Raw genomic sequence first — 7139 nt, forward strand, 5'->3', positions numbered from 1 at the left:
GCATGAGTAGGCTTTAAATAAGACAGTAGTAATAGTCATATTCCTCGGAAAAAAACAGGAGAATGGAGAAATAGATCGGTTATATGTCTTTTATTTGTTTTTTTTTGTTTGTTTGTATTTAATTTATATTGGCTGTAATTTAATTTTTCGGCAACTTGCCTTTATCGAAACAAAGCGGAAGTGCTATTGTTTCAATAAAAACATGCTGTATCATAATACCAGAAGTGCATTTCTGCTATCGTTTCGATAAAGGCATGTTGCCGAAATATGAAACGACCTTTCTCTCCATTCTCCTGTTTTTTGTCCGGGGAATAAGGCTATTACTACTGTCTTATCTATGCGAATAACGCTCCTCGCTAATGCACTGAGCAACTTACGTAATTTTGAATAGGACTTAGTAGAATTAGTAATAGCCCTTGGTTCTCCGGTTCATAGATGCTGAACTTTGCTGTGGATGTGAGCAGTTTACTCGGGGACTTTTGCCGATTCGTCGCGCCGATCAAGGTCAAGTCGTCCTGTCTAAATTCAAATTGTCACGATTGAAGTCGCTTTTGCATTGAAACTGATGAGGAGGCTGCCATGCCGTGAAGCTACAGCCGCGCCCACAGTGACAGGTTTCCTTCCGCCAGCCTGAAGCCCAAGCCAGTTTATCATCCCGCGCTCTGGTGTGGATACGCCAATCAAAGGCGAGGCGTGACGGGACACCCTGAGCTGCCAATATTCGGATGGCGTGGCGTTCACGGCACAAGCCATTTAACGGCGGCTAAATTACAACACAAGTGCTCACGGTCCCTTTAGTTGCGGTGGCTCGTACCCAACCAGAGTACCCACGTGTAGTAAAGAGCCAGGCGTCTTACCTCATATTAACACGGCGTTTCGCGGTCCATCGATTTCGCCGGCTGCAGCTGCAACAGCGCTGACTGTCCGAGCCGCCGCATGGGCCTGCGGTGTGGACACTCCCGTAGCTGCGCAAACGTAAATCGGCCGCAAGGTAGTGCTGCGTTTTGTGATGCTGGGAAAAGCGCCGAACATGTGCCTCCTAGGTGTCACTATAGATATATTCCCTGGCGGTACTTGACAAAGACTTCAGCTTGGCAGGGCGCGGCCAGTCTTGATAAGGAGGTAGGATGCATGGATGACAAAGGGCCCCCTTATGGTGAAATCTCCCTCCCCGAACAAAAATCCTCAGATATGGCCTGCTTGATTTCGAGAGGACACGGTTTCTTCGTTTTAACTGTATTTTCACCATCTTTAAGCGGAACAAAGGCCAGAAACTACTGGAAGACGAAATTCTGTTTGCACTTCGAAGTAAATGAACTGCAAGAAATGAGCAGTAAATGAGTTCATGGCGTAATCCGCCGGAGGTACTCATTTTTACAATGATTCGGCGGACTCCTTTCGAACCGATAAAATTCAGAGGCTTCGCGATAGTTTTATATATTGAGGTCCCCGGGAACGTAAATTGTAGATCGAAATAGGGTCACAGATTTGTATTAACCCGTTGAACCCATGCCCATTTCGAGATGTCGACCCTTTAGTCCTCCAGTCCAGAATCAATTAGTGAAAAACTATATTATGTAATATAGTTTTGAACAGGCACGCTCGCAAATCTAAAACCAAAACGCGACGCCCGACGTTGCAGTCTCCATGGCCTACGCGGTGGCGGTCCTGCGGCTAACATTAGGCGGTGGCCAACGGGCTGACGAAAATGACAGACGAAACGAACGGATACTCATCCAAGATAAGCCCGTTTGAAGCCTCTTACGGCATCCTTTCGTACGTGTAGCAGGCAGTGTTGGCGTATATATTACCTGTTCGATTTTTATATTAATAATTGGAATGGAATACCGTTTACAGCAGCATGATTTTTGCTGAAATTCAGTGGTACAACTGGAAAAGTGAAGGTAGAGTTCTTATTTTCGTGTTGTTGTAGTTGTTAATCTGCTCATAAGACGGCCTCATAATCGTTAAGATGAAACGAAATTTCCTGATGCTATCTTTTATCTTGCAATCCTCGAATGGTACGGCATAATTTTGAAAGACTTTTGGAAGCATTTTTCACGACGGTCAGTCTCGCGCGCCCGGCGCCTGCCGCCTGTTATCTGCGCCCCCAGCACCGTGTGGCTTTATGAAAACGACAACCATAGCTATCCTTTTTTCCAGCATTGCGTGCGCGTTGGCTCCAAATTTCTTATGTAAATTCTCTCACAGGTGGAATCTGCAAAAGAATGGACGTTCTCAGGCAGGCATAGGCTGGCTTTTTATTTTTGACCCGTTTTGACTCTTTCTGTTGGACACTTATGGGAGCCCAGGGAACCTTTTTTCCGGGCAAGAGGCTCTGTGGGAGAAACTAGGGGTGCGCATAATCGTTCCCGACAAAGAGCTTTGGAGGACCATTACGTCCCAGCGCGCGGTGTCTACCGGCTGTCATTCTGTCGATCCCGAGACCCTGAGAGAGATGCATTATACATTGGCTCCCTCCCTGACGAAGGAGGCCCTTTGACTCGGGGAGTTGGTCCCAGACCGACAAGGGAGCTCTTACTGACGCACAAGATAACTTATCGCTGCAGGTGGTCCAATAATTGAGACAGAGGCTATAGTTCGGCTCAACAGACCATCAACTGAATTGAAGCGGACGGTCGCCCGTTTAGCCCCTCCCCCCCCCTCCCCTACTGAGGACCCTGATTAACATATTACCCCAATGTTGTCTCATTGTGGGCTCCAATCACAAGTTCTCATATCTCCTTTCATTGTCAGGCGGCCCCGACCAACGCAAGAGGCCTTCTGCCATTCAAGGTCCTGTCCCTGTCCAAGTTCAGCAGTTGTTCCCGTGACCAATTCGGGGCTCCTTGCCGACAAAGAGCCCCCTGTTAGGCGCTGTGGGTACCTGGCTGTCACAGGGGCCCCTCATTGTTTCGGGAGCCCCGGCTTATGCCCATCGCGAGCCCCGGCCGCATTCCTGCTTGGAAAATGGGCCCCCAGGGCTCAGACTAACAGAGAGACATTTTTGGGTATTAGTAGTCTGGCCGAAATAGAGGCCCGCACTGTCCTAGGGGTTTTCAATCGGTGCAGGAGGCCCTCTGACTGACATTTAACGCCACGGCCCTACGGATTGGGATCCTTAATGTGACCGATAGCCACTCCTTTGCTCATTTCGGACCTTGCAGCCTTTGAATCGGGCCCTTAACCGTCACTCGCAAAGTTCTTCAGGCCCCTCCTGGGGCCCGCTCAACAGCGTTGCCGGCTGCCATCGGGGCTATCGTGAGTCCCTGACCGACGCATTAGGCCTCTCATTGACTTACGGACCCGACCAACGTAAATGGCGGGCCCCGACCTTGTCACTGCCTTGGAAATGGCCCTCAGGCCCGGTTCGGCGCTTAGCTCACTGTCCGGTACTAGTGGTGCTTGAGTCCTGACCGACACACAGGCCCTCATCGACTCAGGGCACTCAAATCGGCGAAAAGGGCGTTCTGACTGACATTTGAGTGGGCAACTTAACTTGATGCGACCCTCAGTCAGCCCCTCGGGGCCACTTAGAGGCTCAAATTGGGACCGACATATCATGCCGAAGGGTCCCTCATGACCTAGGGGGAGCACGTTCCCCCTGTGCATCCGCCCCTGCTCACGCTGCTATGGCTAAGAGGCGCGGAGTTGGCGCGTCGAGCTTGTGACCGTAGGATGCGGGTGCAGACGGCGGCCAACTGGGTAACCCTCACCTGCCACGTAGCGCCCGCCAGTGGAATGCCGCTCAGTTGCAGGCGCAGGCGGCCGTGTCTGCCCTCGCACCAGCTGCACGGCTCGGTCCGCTGCTGGTGCCGGCCTGCGGTCAGCTGGAATTCGGCCCACCCCTACCCCGTCGGGGCTGCCTCGCCCCCACAGCCAAGCGCGGGACACGAGGGGCTTTCCGGATGTGGTCCCTGTGCAGCACTGTCATATGGGAGATGGCCAGCCGTCCGTTCATCCACAAAAACCCGATGGGGCCCGACCCATGTTTTGTCAGGGCATGACCCAACAGGCATCCGATGTCTTTTTAAAGACTTGCATCGAATCATCGCATCATCGGATCGGCGTGGTTAGTCGTTCCATCACATAACAGCATGGGGCGCATATCCTGTGCTGCTCCTTAAACTGACCCGTGACTTTAATGATGCAAAGTGCTGCACTCACGGCAGACCTCAGACGAGCCTGTAACGAATTTCGTTCAGAGCGTCCGGCCCTACCCATCTGAAATCGGCGCTCTCACCCCTTCCATCGGGCCGGGGAGGCCATTCAGGCGCCACACATCTGAAGTCGGCGCTCTCACTCCCTCCATCGGCCGGTGACGCCGCTCAGACATCGGCGCCCTCACTCCCTCCATCGGCCGGTGACACCGCTCAGGCATCGGCGCCCTCACCCCCTCCATCGGCCGGTGACGCCGCTCAGGCATCGGCGCCCTCACCCCCTCCATCGGCCGGTGACGCCGCTCAGGCATCGGCGCCCTCACCCCCTCCATCGGCCGGTGACACCGCTCAGGCATCGGCGCCCTCACCCCCTCCATCGGCCGGTGACGCCGCTCAGGCGTCGGCGCCCTCACTCCCTCCATCGGCCGGTGATGCCGCTCAGGCGCCACACATCGCGAGCATGGCGCAGCGGCACGCGTCTTACGTAACCCATGCATGCCTGGCATGGCATGCCGGAAAGCCTTGGTCCATGCGGAGCTCAATGTAGCCGCCGGCCCGCAGGCGTTCGTCACCCGGCCGTCACTCGCTCGGCGACGGTGGACGTCGCCGGCCTGGTGGCGTCCACCGGGTCAGCTGCTAGTTTGCTGGTCAAAGTACTTAGACTCTGTGAAATGACTCGGACTCGGACTCGGATGGGGTCTTGAACTCAATAAAATGTAACGCCTGGTCGGGGTGTGCGTCGGCAACCCGTGATTAAGTTGTTTGGGCACGGGTAAGACTTGTTCACGGTTTGAGTTACGTGCACTGCACGTAACTAGCAAGCGGGACAGTTGTCCGTTATGCAGTAATGTGCCATTTCCCAGTATGACGGACACCTCAGGGAATAGCGTGCCTTTCGCTTCGCTGCTATTTGTAGTTATAATGCACGGAACGGTCTCCAGCGGCGATGATGATGGACGACTTTCCCTTTGATGAGCGGTGATGGTGACCAGTGGTCATCGACGTCAGCTCTCCTTTTGCACCGCTGCTGCTGCGGTGCTGATGTGCATGGAGGTCAGCCTTCCTGCCGGGGCAAGATGGCCGCGAGTGCGAATCAAAGCCGAGAGCGGCGTAACACCACAAAGGCGTTTTGAATTGTTCATGCGTTCGTACATAGCTTGTGACTATTTCATTTTCTTCGTGGTCGCATTCCATTGTAGTGCTGACATGCCTGACATTTATAGCGGAGACATTATCTTGGCCAAATTTCCGCGATGGGGTATCACGAATAAGTTAACTTAAACGGTCTGCTCTGCGTAGCGTTGATTAACAGGAAATAGTCTTCGACGAAGCATGCATACTTTTCACGTTCTTGTTAGTTGGTGGAAGGGCTTCTGTAGCCGAACATTTTTGTTTTTTGTAAAGATGGGATAAATTTATAACTTTGCACGTGCCTTTGCTGTGAAGAGAAAAATGTGTTGAGCAGACCACGTCATCAAATCGCCGTCCCGGTGGTGCAACTGACCGCGTTTTGTAACAGGCGACAGGTGGAATGAGATCAAGACACGTCACGTGGTTGTCATGCCCACGAAGGTCGTCGCTTTTCCCCGACAAAGCAGCCTTTGCCGCGGCCGGTCGTGTTCCAGGTCTTCATGGCTCGGTGAACATTTCCCAGTAGTATTTGACCAACGGTCGGGGGCAACATGGCCCCGTGCTGGAGACCCGTGGCGTGGCCGCTGGACACAGCCCACGTATTAAACCATCCTCGCCGAGCAGATCGTTGTGAAATATTCGTGTAAAAATGACAAGCTTCATTACAATTTCTGAGCAGGGGTCATCTGGGTTGAAATGTGAACGCAAATCAATGCTTCGGGTGGATCCGATCGTCATAGTCTTATCATGCAGGGTACTCACTATTTCTTGACATGCCTCGGATAACAAAACATGCAAACATGGAATAAGAAACAAGATCAGATCACGTAAACCGCATACTTACGATTGATATCACAAACATCAAATACACTACAGTTATCTTGTCGAATCGATAGGTGACGATCAATTTTGATCGCAGAAGTTGATCTCAGATATATGTTTTGAGTCTTGAAGCCCAGATGTTCCCGGATTCAACATATATGCATGGTCCTTCAATTTATTTTTTCATCCTGCGTCCATTTCAATGTATGTGAAGGTGTTTCCAGGACATAAGTCCTTAAGATCAATATGTCGGAAGTATGTTCCGAGATTCAACGTTCATTTATAGAACTTTGTCGTAGGATATTCCAGGACCTATTTTTGTACGCTTCTAATTGACATTCACCGGGGAAGTAAAGGCTGCTTGAGCGTGTCGCAGCGCTTAACTTACTTTAAAGTCCCAAGAGGCTGTCCAAGTTGTGCAGCCCTGCCGGGCCTCCTGCAAAACGCCCAGCCCCCAAATACTGGATTTAGCGGCCGCTTAGTTCCCACAGACACCTCGTTCAGGCGATAGTAGCAGCCAAATTACCAAGCTGGTCTTTTATGGGAACGTGCCACCAGGTGCGAAACCGTGCTTATGTGCTGAGAATGTTTTAAACATGTTCTGACATAATCTCTCAGCATTCTGGGATTCATATGGTCGCTTGGACGGTCATCGGATCACTGCCCAATCATGGCTCTGTTTGTCGCCGAGCTGCTCTCTGTTTGCTGTGAGCAAACTGCCCTGATTCTCACATTACCCCGATCATCCATTATTGATGACTCGCCACCCAAGTGTATGACCGGCATGCTCTCCGAAGTGTTCTCGTATTGCACTCCATGCCGTGGTGCCCCGTGCACATGCACTTTCTTATGGGTTGCAGCTCGGGCATCTAATTTCGCTAGCATAATTCATGCTTGTATTTGTTTGGCTCCCGCAAACTGTTGACTGTTGTAACGTCCATGGGTGATGATACTCATGACGGCGTGATTAGCCTTTGGGATCAAAGCCTGCATGAATGAGGATTAGGAGTTCATAAGGAACTCATG

The sequence above is a fragment of the Pollicipes pollicipes genome, unplaced genomic scaffold (genome assembly GCF_011947565.3).
Source record: "Pollicipes pollicipes isolate AB1234 unplaced genomic scaffold, Ppol_2.1 Scaffold_3447;HRSCAF=4054_pilon_pilon_pilon, whole genome shotgun sequence".
Taxonomy (NCBI): Eukaryota; Metazoa; Arthropoda; class Thecostraca; order Pollicipedomorpha; family Pollicipedidae; genus Pollicipes; species Pollicipes pollicipes.